Below are 16,483 nucleotides of genomic sequence, written 5' to 3' on the forward strand. Positions count from 1 at the left end.
CTGTCCTCTCTGCTTGGGGGGCTGGCCCCACGCTGCTTTCCCTCACCTTCCAGGCAGCTAGGTTCTCCTTTCCGTCTTCATCTCTCCCACTCCCATCCCCCTGCCAGTCCCCGGCTATTTAGGTCACCGAAGACGATGCTCCGGACGAACTCAGATGCGTACTCGGGACAGCACTGGATAAAAATAAAACGTGTGCATGCATATTTTACCAGGAATCCATCCGCTGGGATCCAAAAATACACTTGGAGATAAGGAGGCCACACAGGGGTCCTCTTTCCTCTCCTACGGTTTCATCAACACAAGGAAACTTGTTTAGAGGCAGCCATTTGTCTTCCTAATTACCTACGTGCCCCCCCCCCCCAGCCCCAGCCCCCAGCTACATTTTCAGAGAAAGTGTTCTTACTCGGATTTCACAGCTGAGAGTATTTGCCCTGTATTCCCTAGGAGGGGGGGCGGGGAGTCTTTTCTGTGGAGATGAACACATGGAAAAAGCCAGATTCTCACAGTGTGGCAGATTTTTAGAATCACCACTTTTTTCAGTGGCTAAAATTAAGGTCTCCTATTTATAGCTCCTCTCTCTCTCCCTCTCTTCCTTATTTGCAAGCTCGTGGTGCCTCTGTACAATTAAATCCTTACCCTGGAGATACTGCCGAACGGAAGGTGCCCAAGGAAATAAATGAAACAACAATTGGAACCCTGTGGCAACGTATATCAAGGAACCACGGATACAATTTTGAACCAGTTTGCCGGCCGTTACTGGGAGTGGAAAAGCAGCGGTTTAATGAAGGCAGAGACCACGGAGTGAAACAGTCTTGTCTAGAGCGCACGTGTCTTGCAGGAGCCACGGATGGGGCTCATTTGGATACTAATTAAAAGCAACCTGGCCACGGGAGCGAAGCCACGCAGGGAAACTTCTCACGCTCACGCAAGGAATGCTTCTGCTGACCAACAGAAGCTCTTTATCAAGAATGTTTTCATTTTTATCCATCGCAAACTCATGATTCTACCGGGTTTTCCGCCGGGTAGAATCAGGGCTGCTGGTGGTGCCACGTGATGGCTGGTGGCCGGGCTCGCTTCCCTCTCTGCAATGGCGCTCTTGCATGGGGCAGCTCACCCCACCTGCCCCGCCCCGCACTGGCAGGCACTTCAGGTGTTTCCTGGCTTCTGTTATTCCAGCCCTTCTGCCCTGACTATCCGATCCCAGGTACCCCTGCCGCAGCAGAATTCTGGAAGTGACAACATCGGGAAAGGGAAGGTGAAAACGCTCAGATATTGCAAGTATGTTCCCTAGTTTGTATCCTTGACATTTCTCTCCGCCTTGGGGATTTTTCACTAATATTGTGGCCACCTCTTTCCAGAGAGTTTCTGTCCTTCTCCACTCCCCCACCCCCACCCCCACTACCTCCCCACTGCCTGGTGGCCCAAAGCCGGCATGAGCCCTGATGTTCTTCTGGGGGTAAATGGTGGCCCTGGAGGCACCGGGTAACGCTCAGCAGTGAAGAGGGACACGTTATTTATTACTCTTTTAATTTTAATCCTCACTTGAAGGTATATTTATTGATTTTAGAGGAGAGGAAAGGAGAGACAGAGAGACAGAAGCATTGATGTGATATACAAACATTGATCGGTTGCTTCCCATACACTCCCCTACTGGGGATCGAACCTGCAACCTTTGGTGAAGGGCGAGATGCTCCAACCAACTGAGCCAACTAATGCCCTTGCTGGTGTGGCTCAGTGGATCGAGTGCTACCCTGTAGACCTAAAGGCCGCCAGTTCGATTCCCAGTCAGGGCACAGGCCTAGGTTGCGGGCCAGGTCCCCAGCTGGGGTGTGCGAGAGGCAACCAATCAACATATTCCTCACACATTGATATTTCTCTCCCCCTCTCCCTTCCTCCCTTCTCCTCTCCCTAAAAATAAATAAATAAAATCTTTTTTAAAAATGTATTTTTAAGGATTAAATTTTCTTTTTTTTTTATCACTAGAAATTGTTCCTTTTTTGAGTAGTGAGGCATAGTTCTCTGATCATCCCTCTTGGATGCTCACGAGAGGAAGAACAAAATTTAGAATCCTGGGAAGGACTCGTAGGGGTCAGCTTTGCTGTTTTGACAGATGGTACAGAAGTCAATGGCTGCAAACCACCACCATTTCTTTCACTCGGGGTTCTGGGGCCAGCGGCTGGGGTCGGGCAGCCCCAGGTGATTTCCGGTCTCGGATGGGCTCCGTCCCGCATTTGCCTTTGTTATCGCCCATGTGCACACCGGAGTCACCCACGCGCCTGTTAGCTGCAGCTCTGACGCCTGATCGCAGGCCAAGGGTGTAGACGGTCATTTCTAGAGGGATGCTAACTGCGTTACGATCCCAAACAGGCACAATGGAGAGGCAGAGACTGAGAAGCAATTTCCCTTCCTCCCATGTCCACACTTTCTGCCTTGGAAAGGGGCCCCCTCTCAATGCGGTCTCTTCTCTGAAGCAGGACTGGAACGTGTCCCAAGAGTGAAAGCTAGCTGTCTACCCTCCTCGGCCCTGGTGTGTGGCAGCGAAGCAAGCCGGGCGCATTTCTGCAAACGCACAAGCAGACCCCCGGGGGCTGAGCCTGGCGCAGGAAGCACCGGGGGCCGCTGAGGCCCCAACCTCTGCTTCACGGAAACCACACGCTAAGTGTTTTTAGTATGAACGTGCATTCAAGGGGTGATCACCACGGAACAAGGAAGGAGAGGAAGAATAAAGCGGCTGGAAGGAAGCATCATTGGCCAGATCACAGTTGACAAAATCACACCAAGACACTGTTAGCTTCGTGGTGAAACACGGAAATGACCATCTGAGAGCTCAGAAGAGAAGCATGAAGAGGAGCGGATTGTTCAAGAGTCTGTAAGTTTAGTTGCCTTGTTTTTGTGATTTATCTATTATATGTAATGCTGACTTCCCCATCCATTATCATACAAGCAGATAGTGCTTTTAAAAAACCCACCTGAGATTGTGAGCGACAGGAAAAGAATCATTTCCACCTGCGCGTGCGCATTTGCTTTCCACGTGAACAGCCTAGAACTCGGAGGTCCGCATTGTGCTTGCGCTCACGCCAAGAGAGATTGTTCTTCAGTGACAGTTATGGCAACCGATCTCAGTAAGATGGCGCTTCCCCAAATCCCTTACGCTCTAAAAGGTAGAAAGTTGTCAGGGGCACATAGCGGGGTTTGAGCCTTTTCCCTCCCTGGGGGACAAAGGCATTGATGCAGCGGATGGAGACGGAGAAATAGAAATGGCTCCCTCCCTGCCCCGACCGAAGATCAATATTTAATCTTTTCTGCTTGAGCGCTCCGGCCCAGGTGGTCAGGTTCCCTCATGGAGCCTGGGAGGTGGTCCCCATGGGTTCCTTTCTCCGCGGCTCATTTTTTCCCCAAATATATTATTTTCCGAAGGGTCAGATTTCTGTGTAGCAGAGCAATTTATTTAGCTTTCCCACGTGCTACTTATGAACCCGGTAGGAAAAAAAAGCTTAATTATATCAGATTCGATTTCCCTGTGCTTGTCAAAGTGACACCGTTATGAGCCCAGCTCACAACTGTCTCTGAATATCCACGGCGTGCGCGTAAAAGCCCTTCGGTGTCTTGCTGCATTGCCGTGATTTTAAAATATTTATCGATGCAAGTTTGTCTGCTTGTTTGTTTGCTGCAAAAAACTTTCCTGTCTCCATCTCGTCCAACGCATGGGAGAGGCTCCAGGCTGGCGGAAAGCTGCCTAGTGGTTGCAGGGAGAGGCTCAGGTAAAAGCCAGACATCAGGGGGTGCAGGGAGCCCGTCAACGGCCTCTGGGCTCCACAGGCGCTTGGTGGGGCCTGAGGGGGAGCCTTTGGAAGACACCCCCTCCCAGCCCAGCCTGGGGTCGGCCAGCCTCTCCCAGTACACCAGCTTGTCCCAGTACACCAGCCTCCCTCACTACACCAGCCTCTCCCAGTACACCAGCCTCCCTCACTATACCAGCCTCTCCCAGTACGCCAGCCTCTCCCAGTACACCAGCCTCTCCCAGTACACCAGCCTCCCTCACTACACTAGCCTCTCCCAGTACACCAGCCTGTCCCAGTACACCACTTCCTCCTCTCCCTCTGCATCCTGGCTGCAGTCAGAACCTCCCACACCTCCCCATGCTGTAGAAGCCACAACACACCTGCACTCCTCAGCCGGCCTTCGGGAAACCTCACAGTCTGGTTCCAGGCTGCCTCTTCCCACGTATCTGCCTCTTCCTGCTTCCACGAGAGCTAAACGCCGGCCTCCCGGGCAATGCGTGTGTTCCAAAAGGTGTTGTTTCGTCCTCACTCCACGTCAGTGCCTGGGCAGCGCCCTCCGTGGCGACGCCGCTCGTTCTGCTTCTTGGGAAATCTTACCCACCTGGAGCGCCCTGTTCTGCAAGACGTTTACGGGCGCCTTCCTCTGTTCTCCTGAGCCTGTCCTGTCTATTTGCACCCCGCTGCACCCCGCCGGCTTCTGTTCATAGGTGTCGCGTGTCCCTGTGTGTCTTCCAGCTACACTATTAGTGGCACACCACAGGGAGTCCGTGTTGTAAGAATCAGGGAAAGAGTGTTTTTCAAGAACGGCAGGAGCGTCTGTTCTGATACATTTCCTTGGCTGGTTTTCGTGCTGTGGATACACGGTGCTCACGCTTGGCTGTCCCCATTGGTGGCCAGGAAGCTGGGAGCCGACTAGAGGGTCTGTCTCTAACACAGAGCCTCGAGGGCAAATTCTCGGTGCTCGCGGCGCCCCTGGCTTCACCTTGTATTTCCTCAGTACCCATGTTCTTGTCTGTTTTTATCTTTCAGATGGGTTTTACGATGTTTCTGCCCATTGTGGGCATTCTGCTTATTTGTTCTATAAAAGAACTCATGGATTTCTTGAAATCAAAACAATAAAACGATAGAGAAGATCTTCAAGGGCAGATGGATGGCCGTTGGAGTCCACTTCGTGCCCAGCCCGCAGCCCCTGGCACACAGCCTGGAGCGTAGTGGAGACTCAGTAAACATGACCATTTGTGGAATGAAAACAAAGAATGAGATGGGACATTAAGAGCTCAAACCATCGTCAGTGGTCATAGTAACATCCCTACAAATCCATTGTTTCCTATTATAGGGTCACTATAAAATCACAGGCTCTGTACTATAACGGGAGGGAGAAGGAACAGCCACTCTTGGACTTTCAGGAACTCTTTTTCACGCGCAGCATTACTGAGCCACGCAGGAGCCTCCCAGGCAGAGCTCTGGCCACCGGCACTGGGCCACGAGGGCCTGGGAGCTGCCACGTTCCTGGGGATCCATCCAAAACCTGGTTGCTTCTGCCCCAGCAAAAGGGCAAGACACGGATGAAATGAAGGATTCTCACTCTGCATAGACAGGGGACTACATCCTTATCTCTAAATGCAATGGTTCTCACCGGGGAGTCGTTTTGTCCGCACGCCCCCCTCTGGGAACACTTGGCCATGTCTGGGGACATTTTGGTTGTCACAGCGGGGCGAGGGTACATTCCAGCTTCTAATGGGCAGAGGCCTACAGGGCTGCTAACCATTCTGCAGGGCACAGCAAGGGCCCCAGTGATCAAGAATGGTCATGTCCCCGTACTAGTGGTGCTGAAGTTGAGGAACTAACCAGGGCTACATGTTGGGGTCCGTGGCCAATCAAATAGTCAAGGACTCCAAGGCCGTTACATCCAGTCAAGGCCGTTGGCAGCCGATGTTCCTTCTGGGCTCTGCAGTCAACCAGATTCACAGCCTCAGACACAACCTCGACCCCTGTCAGCTGTCATTGCCGGGAGGGGTCGCCCCAGTCCCGACATGGTGGACAAATGACACAAGACTTTTGGGGTCCTGTGCAGCACGTGACAATTCCTGTTACATATCATTGGGAATACCTACATTTCCCCCTTCATTTGTTTAATTTTTGATTCAGATCTACCATGGTGCTAAAGAAAGCACATTTTAGGCTTCAAAGCCCCGTTAAACCTTGGAGAGTGGGTGACGGGCTTGAATTTTCTGGTTCCCTCAAGCTTGAGCAAAAGATTTTTAGATTCTGCCTTGTTGCAAGAAGTCGCTAAGAAATCCTTTGGTCTCCTATCTTCCTTGGGGGAGCTCAGAACTCTGGGACTCTTTGAACTGTCCTCTGACTCAGGCATTGCTAAGGGTCTGGCATTCCCAGCATTCCTGGGGCTAACACACCTGCCTGGGCCAACTCGCCCTGCACTGTCCCGTGAGGGCTGATGTGACCTCCCTGCCCCAACTCACACTCTGCAAGCTTGATTTTCGGGGAAGTCCTGGGGACACGCCCCTTCACCGTTGGCTTCCTTTTTGAAATCAGGTCTTGGAAAAGGCCATTTCGATGGGGGCACGTTCTGGCTCCTTGACACAGCATTTTAAATATTTTTCGGGTTTAGGGCAAATATTATCATTTTATCTTTAGGGAGATTATCGGAATCAAATACCGATGCCCAAGCGGTCTGGCGAGAAGTCACTCAGGTGGAGACGCACATGCCTTCAGCTCAAGAGAGGGCAGCGTCGGAGACAGAGCTCTTCGTAGGGGTTTCTCTGACTCTCCATTTTTCAAAAGTCAGCCTTCATCTCGGTGTTGATGCCTCAGAGGGGTTTTGCAAGTGGATTCCAGGCTTAGACAGCAGGTCCTGTGGTCCTGTCTGGCTGTGACAGTGGGGGTCCATTTTGGAGGCTGCGAGGCGTGAGCCGATACGCATTGGGACCTCAAAGGTAATTTTTCCAATAGGAAAAAGAAAAAAAAGGCTGAAGGGAATTAGTCTTTTCTGCTCCTTCTCCCCGCTCCCCATCTCCTCCCCTCCCCCTCCCTTCCCCTCCCCTCCCCCCTACTACTTCTTCTTTCTTTACTCCTTGGTCTGTTTGGCAGTTACCCAAATTATAAGACTTGACAGCTATCCCTGTTTCATAATCTCGTGTCGAAACTCGTGAAATATCCTGTGAGCATGGAGTCATTAGGGTGAACGGACAAAATGCAGATGCTTAATTGTTTTTATTGAAATCGATGCCCCGTGCCACCCCTGCCACTTAACGTGCGCACGCAGGTAAGCTCAGGTGAGGGGGCCGGCGCCGGTGGCTGCCCTTCCTCCCTCGCTTTCCCGCTGGACAGGAGCCAAGAGCCTAGATGTTCAGTGAGAGACAGGATTCCGTGTTTAGGTTTTAACCCTCCCCCCCACCCCAGCCTGTTCCCCAAAGGGACACGAATTGGGTTGCTGTAAGAACGAAAACACGTGAGGCCTCTTTGTGGGTATGGATGTACGCCCCATGGGACAACGGGTATTTCAGGTGAAGCCGGCTAAGACAGTGGCAAAGCTTCTTAGTGTCCTGCTGGAATTGTAGTCAGGCTGCAGTACTGAGTTGGCCAAAAAGTTCGTTCCACCCCCCCACATAAGATGGCTCTAGTAGCGCTTAGCTGTCTTTCACTTCATTTGAAACAATTTTGTTAGATTGCATTGTGACAGCTGTCCTATCAGCATGAATTAAAAATAAAATCACAATTGGTTTTTGTGTAACCGTGTTACTACTGAAGACGGAAGGAAAAACACAACGTTTTCAGCACACACATTATGCTTTCTTATTTCAAGACACGTAACTATGCAACTGAAATGCAAAAACTGATTTGTGCAGTGTGTGGAGAAGGTGCTGTGACTGATCAGATGGGTCTAAAGTGTTTTGTAAAGTATTTTTATTTTTTAAAAGATTTTATTTATTTATTTTTAGAGAGAGGGGAAGGGAGGGAGAAAGAGAGGGAGAGAAACATCACTGTGTGGTTGCCTCTCACATTCCCCCAACTGGGGACCCAGCCCACAACCTAGGCCTGTGCCCTGACTGGGAATCGAACCGGCGACCCTTTGCTTTGCAGGCTGGTGCTCGGTCCACTGAGCCACACCAGCTGGGGCTGGTGAAATGTAGTGCAAGAGCTTTCTTGCTGGATGATGCTCCACAGTCGGGTAGACCAGGTGAAGTTCATAGCGATCAAAACGAGACGTCCATTGAGAACAATTAATGTTCTACTACATGGGAGACAGCCGACATGTGCAATATATCCAGATCGATAGTTATTGGTGAAAATGAAAAATGTGTCTTTTATTTTATGGGAGAAACTACGCAGAGTTCTTGGCCAACCCAATACATTCCTGTTTTGTAGGGGAAACGTAGCCGGACTGTGAGGGCGCACAGAAGGCTGTACCTAAGTGTCTGCTGGTCCGATAAAGACCCTACATTTCAGACCCGAGGGCCAGCCTCCTTCCTGCCCCCACCCTCTCCCTTTCTCTTTGGTGTTTTATTTCAGAGTCGTGACATGTGTAGTCCTGCTTCCACCTGCTTGACTCTGTGATGGAAGGTTCTAGAAGGGCCTCTTGCTAGCACAGGGCTATCCGCTTTCTATCAAAACCACCCCAATTCATGAAGCTCCGCCAACCGCCCAGGCCACGCACTGAACTCAGCATCTTCCCCGCACACCTGGGCTTCTTTTCCATCCTCTTTGTTGAAACGGATCCATGCTCCAACTGGTCTTCTTGTCGGAAACCCTTAACTTGTCAACAAATGCATCCCAGTCAACACATGTACGGAAAATGGCATCCATCAGTAGCTCCTGAATTTTCGTGGACTAAGGGCTGTCATGGGAACCGCACCGGATGAGGAAGGAGACAGCTACCAGCTCGCTGGGCGTAACTTTTGACTCTGAGTTGCCTTCTTCCAGCTCCTCATGACATCGCTTTTCTCCTTTTCACCTGGGAGCCCTCACCTCCCTTCTGGACATGTTCTCGTTGCTGTCCGTCCTCACACGTGACCCTTCCCATCCACACTCCCTCCCATGTCCCCGCTTCAGGCTAGAGCACAGCCCAGACACGTCTGTCCCCCCGTTCAACAGCCCGCGGTTGCTTCCCGGTGCTACAGTGTGAAGGATCTGTTTTCTCCAAGGTCCTGGGGACCTGCCTTTAACCAGTATTTCCAGCTCCACTTCGCACAACATGCCTCATACACCGTATGATCAATCCAAATGGAAATAGCTGCTGATCCATAATATAAAGAATAACAACAGTGTCCGCTGACTTGTTTTAAGTATTTATCCTGCACGGGCGAGTCTCTTGGCAAAGGCTCTGGATGCAGATGTAACCGCTTTTAATCCTCACAGCAAGATTAGAAGAGACACACTATTGTTAACCCACTTTCCTGGAAACGGAGTAACTCACCCAGGTCCTGCCGCCCATCGCATTTGCCGCAGAACTGCCCTTCAGATGCAGAGGGTCTGATCTTGGGCCTCAGGACTGTGCTCTTGGCTCTTCCACGGTTGATTTTGCTCATGCTGTTCCACCCTGCAGGGCATGCACAACCCACTTTGTTTATCCACACCTGATACCCCCCGCCCACTGCAAGACTCAGCTCTCTGTTCCTCCTCCAAGCAGAAGTCGCCTCTGCCTGTCGACAGCGCATTAGTTGTCCCTCTTGTGAGAAACATCGTCATTTCACAAATATGGTTGGTCCCCATCCTGCTCAGCAGTGGTGTTGTATAAAGTCACCGTGAACCCTGAATTAGTGAATGCTGAATGCTCCTACCGGACGTACACAGTTAGGTTCCTGTGAGCCTCTGGTCACCACGTTTCCTTCAACCGATCAATGCATAACTTTCTTTCCGGTGTGCTCCTGGTCAAAGACACCGTATTTAATATGACTGATTCATTTCCATGGAACTCGGGGCCAATAGCACTAGAATTCGGGCCTGAACAAAACTCACTGAACTCCTGCGTTTTCTCCATAAGACACAGCTATGCTTTCTCGTACTTGGGGACACTACAGTGCACCTCGGCATTAGGGGGTCGTTTAAACAGGGAAATGACCCAAAAGAGCCCCCACATACAAAAACCATGGCAGGGAATTGACTATGAAAAAGACACTGTGTACCGTCTAAGAGCTGAAGCAAGAAGTCACCCTGTTTGACCTCAGCAGGGAACACACCCATCAAGTGACGTAAAAATGTTCACTGCTGTGTAGGGACCCTTAAACGTGGGGCTGCGAAAGCCCCGCAAGTATTGATTTCTGGGTGACCAATAATTTTCAGGGAGTAGGCTAATTTGCAAGTGCAGGATCTGCAAACAGCGAAGGTTGACTATATTTCAACCTTGTTTTCCTGTTATTTAGTATGCACTTCTCTTTCTGATAAATGATCATCTGGAGGGAAAGAGCTGTTTTTATTAAGCTCTATACTTCCCCCACAACTAGCCCAACACCTCATTGATATTAAGGCCTCCATCAATTATTAGATTAATTGCAAAGCAGGAAAGCGCCTGCAGTGTCAGGGTCCCTGATGGCACTGTTTCATTACACCTGCCCCTCCTTCAGCTATTCTTAGTCCACTCAGCGGGCTATGCCTTCAAGCTAGGTCCAGGAATGTAGGATTATCCCCCCACCTCCAGAAGCATTTCTTCTCGTTTGAACACTAAAGATATTGGGGGTGAGGGAATGGATATTTTTATCTCTTGAAAATGTGCTCCAAATAGAAACGGCCCGATAAGGAGGTAGTTGGGGGGTGGTTCTCCCAGCTCCCCGTGATGTTTTAGAAAATCGCATCACGTGTAGTTGGTGGGTCCTTGATCCTATGAAGTAGTGGGGGATGGAGTGTGGGTAGGAGATAGGCCCTGAATGACAGGCCATTTCTACTTGCGGCAGAAAGCTGGTTTTCACCAGGGAAGATATCGCTGACTTTCTCTTTAAAAATACAAATTTATTTTACGCATGGGTGATGTGGCTCAGTGGATTGAGTGCCAGTCTGTGAACCAAAAGGTCGCTGGTTCAATTCCCAGTCAGGGCACAAGCCTGGGTTGCGGGCCAGGTGCCCAGGTGGGGGCTTGTGAGAAGCGACCGATCGATATTTCTCTGTCTTTCTTCTTCTCTTCCCATCTCTCTGAAGATAAATAAATAAAATCTTTAACATTTTTTATTTATTGATTTTAGAGAGGAGGAAAGGAAAGAGAAAGAGAGAGAGGGAGAGATTTGTTGTTTCACTCATTCCTGCCTTCATTGGTTGACTAACACGTACCCCCACGAGGGGCCACACCTGCGACCCTGGCACATTGGGACGACCCTCCAAGCAGCTGAACTACCCGGCCAGGGCTGACGTTCTTTTTCATTATTCTTGGTGAATGCCTCCTGCTTATGAACAACAAATGAATGGTTCTCCCCTATCTGCTTTTTTATTTTTTTGATTTAATAATGTTGGCTTTCCTCCCCACCCTACCCCCGTCCCATCACTCTTTGCCTTTTGAATGGAGGAAGCAGTGAGGGGCTGTTTTGTTCAACATCAGTGAGCTTCAGTTATGTAAGCCTTATATCAAATCAGGATTTTCTTCTTCTTACAATAACAGCACTATCTCTGCAATGATCCTATGGGATTTTCCACGGTGGTGGGAGACAGGTAATTCTTTCACCGAGCAATGGAGCAGGTGGTTTTGCAGGTAAACTTAGGAACCTGATGTTGAGGGTTATGGTTTGAGGACAGATGTTTAAGCAGGCTTTTTTAAAATTTATTTTTAGAGAGAGGGGAAGGGAGGGAGAAAGACAGGGAGAGAAATGTCCATGTGTGGTTGCCTCTCGTGCACCCCCAACTGGGGATGTGGCTCGCAACCCAGGCCCGTGCCCTGACTGGGAATCAAACCAGCAACCCTTTGGTCTGCAGGCCAGCGCTCAATCTACTGAGCCACACCAGCCAGGGTGTAAAATACATTATTTTTAGCAGGTGTGTATACTCACGGTATAAAATTGAAAATGTCCAGATAGTGAAAAGAGTCTCCTGCCCTCTCCGGGCTCATCTGCACTCTCTCCGCAGATGTTGGGCTCTGGAAGTTGGGCTATGCCTACGAGATCCGTCCAGAAGTATAGAATCATGCCCCCCATCCCCCTCCCTGGGGCAACCTCTGTTTCTAGCTTGGGTTCCTTCCAGAGCCATATGTACGGGGGAAGGGGACGGATACAAGCATTTTAGTGGGGCAAAGACTGGGACTTCCTCATCAAAGTCTATTCTGTTGTTTGTGGCCTCCTGGCCGGCAGAGGGGCAGCGGGGAGGGCATTCGGTCACTCTGGGACCTGGCTCCAGGACCGCCCATCACATCCTTGCCATTCTCTCATCTTTCCAAGTTAGATAGCAGAATGCAGGTCTAGTAGACAGCGGAGCCCAGGATGGGAGGGCTGGGTCTCGCAAGGGCCGTGGGAAGCAGACACCCCAGCTTCCCCCTACCCCGACTCCTCTGATTAAACTCCTCCGACCCTAACCGGCTGGTTGCTATTGCAGTTAACTTACCCTGGTGGTTCTCACTTGGGGGTAATGTGTCCCTCTGCAGGGGACATCTGGCCATGTCTAGGGGCATTTTTGTGGTCACACTTGGGGGGTGATGGTCCTGACATCTGCCACGAATGCTGTTCAACACTCTGGGCCCCTCCCCACAGCGGACCATTCCTGGCGCTGCAGGTGAGGACAGATGCCTGGCTCACCTGACGTGGACACGTGTTTCTTCACGGTTCCTCATATGGTAGCATTTTATGCTCTTGACGTTAGGAAGCCACGCTAGGCACCCCCCAAAATGTCACTGAGGCAAAGGGACTTGGAGCCCCGCGGTCTTCTTGCTCCCCAGACCCCCACATTTGCCAACTTGCGGGAGCGGTCCATCCTTCGCCCGGCGTATTCCTTTGCGTTGAGAATGTGCTGCCTGCCGTCTCTGACTGTACACCGCTCCACGAGGCGACCCCGCTGTATCTTCCCCGTCCGCTCCCCTGGTGCCTAGGAGAGTGCTTTTTGTCACACAAGTGCTGACTCAGGTAAATAAAACGTGAACGTCGAGCTGAACCCTGCTGGTGGCTGAACGGAGTCCTGCCCGCGACACCTGCTTTGTTTGCTCAAGTCTTCTCATTTCTTGGACAAGCCTCTTGTGCTTTTGATGACGTCACCATGAGGCTCATGACTCATTGCTTAGTTTGATTTTGTTGTCAGGTTTAGGGAGCTAGATGGGCCCCCCCTGGGTCCCTGGAGCCTGGGAAGCTGAGGACAGTATGACAAGAGGCCATAGCTGAAAATGCGGCCACCAGGTTAGCATAGTGTAGCCTCAGTTTCCCTGTGTGTCCTTCCCAGCAGGCACGGCTCTTCTGTAACCAAGAGTGGCCCGCTGTTGGGCACGGATGGGTTAATTCGTGTGACTTGGGCGCTTCGCCACTGGTTCCTGCCATCTCTTTCCTCGTTGGCTATTTTTGGCCACTGTCCTTGGCCGACACTCCCTGCACCTCCAGAGCCTCAAAGAGACGTCAGCTGATGCGCTCAAGGGTTTACTGAAGAGCCCCGGGCGGAGCTGCAGAAGCAAGGCAAACAAAGAGGCTCGCCTGACCTTGACTTGGTTCACTCTGTGTCTGTCTGGTCCGCAGGCTCTCCAAGGGGTGCTTCCCTGTGAACAGTGTGTTGGCAAATCAGACAAAGATCTCTTCATAGGCAGAACAGGCGAAATGTTGCCTTTTGCTTACTCACCTCTCAGGGGCCTTCCTTCCAATACCCTTGACATTTCCTCTTTGCTAATGAAGGAGAACAAGGAGCCAGGGGGCAGGGAAGAGAAAAGGAAAGGCCAGCTACCCTGAGACTGGGGGAGAGCCCGGCTTTTTCCTTGCCCTGCCTCCCCCTTCTGTTGTTGCAAAGAAAGCTTGCTGCCATTACACCTGCAAGGAAGCCTTTGGTGCACGGTGGGAGCTACGTGGCCGGGTATCCCCGTTATTAAGTGTGTAGCTGGCACGTGGCTCCGAGGACCCCGAGGCTGAGGGACCTGGCAGAGCAAACGGAGTCCTGGACCCGTTGGGTGCGCGATGGGTCTCCCTTCCGGCGCCTTTCTCCGGAACACCTGCTGGGTTACCCACCGCTATCACCGCCTTGCAGAATTTACGGAGGCTCCTAAACCGTCCCGTGTCCAACCTTTTCATTTTCGTCCCTTCTGCTCTAAAAACGTGTTCCCTTTATTTAGGACTCCTTTGCTCTTGTCTTTTAAAATGTAGTCATAGTTTAAATAATTCAACCAACATATCATTTGAGGCAAAATTAAAATCTCAGGGAAGGGAGGCAAAGTTTTGCCAGATGGGATTCTCAAAAAAACATAAAAATAAAAAATAAAAATGTGGTCATAAAACAAGGACCAGCCCCTTTCCCCAAGTCTCCTGGAGCCAACCAGTCCTTACACGTGCATGGCTTGATAGAAGTGACGGGAAGGTGGAAGCTTAGACACAGAGAAATGGACACAAACGTCCCTCCTGTCTAATGGAAGTTCATGACTACCTCCCCCCCCCCGAAAGATGTCTGTAACTAGAGTGAAAGAATCACGTTTAAGACCAAGTTAAAAGAGAGCAGTTCAAGAATATAACAAAAACTTTGTATGTGTGGAGGACTTTTTAAAGTTAACAAAAAAAGTTCCCTCCTGTAAAAGACAGGGATGTGTTTGCGGAGCAGAGAGGGTATTTACAGTTTGAGTTCTTGTTCCTGCCTTGCAAGCTGGCATTCCCAGAGGGTGCAAACAGAACCGGAGGGCATGCGTATGTGGCAAGGCCTGGCTCAGGACGGTGGAGCAGGTGGGAAGGAGCGTTATTAACTTCGAAATCGACATGCCACGTTGAACTCAGCGTGCCCCCCGAGGTGAGTGGGGGCAGCCTGGCCCTCAGAATGTGGCCACTGGGGGTGCACGTGTCTGTGGGGCATAAACAACTGGCCCTTGGGCCTCATATTGCTCCGGCCCTTTCAAGCTCACTGCCAAGTCATTTCATTCTGTTTCTAAGAAGCGACTATCTGATGCTGTGGGTTGTGGATTGTTTTGGTCACAATGGAAATTACAACCCTTTCGTTCTTTTTTTTAGCTGTGATACAAATCAATCAAGAAATGTAAAGCAGAGACAAAAAAAAAAAAAAAGGAAGCTCATTAAAATATATATACAGAAAAAATATATATACACAATGCATGTTTTCATTGTGTAGCTACAAAGTAAGAAAAAAGGGAAACTTCTGACAATTAAGAAAAGCAAGTGTTTCAAATGTTCATTCTGTTCCCAGAAGAGTGAATTCTTTGGGTAACTGTTTATTGCATGTTATTCTTGTCCACAGAAGCCCGGGTGTCTGGGGGTGCTCACCCCTCCCACCTTAGGCGTTTTTAAAGCTTCTTGAGTGCTTCCCACATGGAGCCAAGCTGCTGTGCCAGGGGACATGTGATTGCAGTGTGGGGTCAGAGTTGGAAACTGAGGCCCAGGGGCCGCATCCCCCACGGGTGCTGGATTCTCGAGGGAGAAAGAAGGAGAGTCAGAGCGGGCTGACCAGGAGGAACTTTCCAGAGCAGCAGAAGGCAGGGCAGGGAGAGGGACCCGTGTGGGGGAGGCACGAGGCCAGGCGGATGTGGGAGGGGAGAGCCAAGTGGCAGGAGGGAGCCGCATGGAGACACTGGTTGGTGCCAAGGTGCACGGGGGTGGGGCAGGGCTGCGTTATTGCCAGGCCAGGGGACCGGAGTGCCAGCCGGGGAGTGGAGCGGGCCAGCTTGCCCTTCATTGCAGAACAGTTTCCACTGAAAGCCACAGGAAGGCACCTCAGGCTCCACCACGAGGGGCCCACACTCTCCTGGGGCCCAGCCAAGAGTCTGAGCTGGTTCCAATGAGGGGGCCCACGTCAGGGCCCTGGGGATGCGATGGATAGTCTCATACACCTCTTGAGCTGACCAGCGCCTGCTCCAATGAACCCCCGGCTGGCTAAGCGTGGCTGACAAGGTCGGAGCGTCTCCGTCTGAGCTCCTGTGGAGGGGCCCTGACCTGTCTGCCCTGCATTCCTGAGAGCCATGAAGATGTTCGGGGCGTGGGAACAGGAGGCAGGGATACGGCCACTTTGATCTGGGCCTGCGACGTTTCCCGCCGCGTTGCCGTGGAATTGACGACGAGGCCAGTTTTGGGGCTGAGGATGAGCCCACTGGCAAGGCTTCTTGAGTCAAGATCAGAGCTTCTCAGCCCCGGCCCCACAGGCGTTTGCACGGGCTCTCTCTGTGAGGGGGACCCCTGGGCACTGTCGCGTGCTGAGCAGCCTCCCAGGCCCCACGGGTAGCCGCCAGGAGCCCCGGCGCACCCGCTGTGACGGCCACAATATGTACACTTTGCCTCCCATCCCCCCCAAACCAGGGAGGGCGGGCGGTCTCGCAAATATTTACTTGGCTGAGAATGCAGTGCGGCAGCTGCCGGCCAGCACGCAGGCCGTGACCTGAACACGGGTCAACAATACAACGGAGTTGCTCACACACACAACAAGCGTCAGGACGGCTTCAGGAGCATTTGGTTTGGGCCACACCTGTGCATGTGGGGGTGGCAGAGGGGTGCCGGGTTCCAATGGGAAACGTGCCCTGAGAGCAGAAGCTGGTTTACTGGGCGAGAAGCACTCAGCTCTACTAGGGGACTCAAGTGGAAGCGAAGCCTGCC

Source organism: Furipterus horrens, unplaced genomic scaffold (genome assembly GCF_987537825.1).
Source record: "Furipterus horrens unplaced genomic scaffold, mFurHor1.1.pri manual_scaffold_17, whole genome shotgun sequence".
NCBI lineage: Eukaryota > Metazoa > Chordata > Mammalia > Chiroptera > Furipteridae > Furipterus > Furipterus horrens.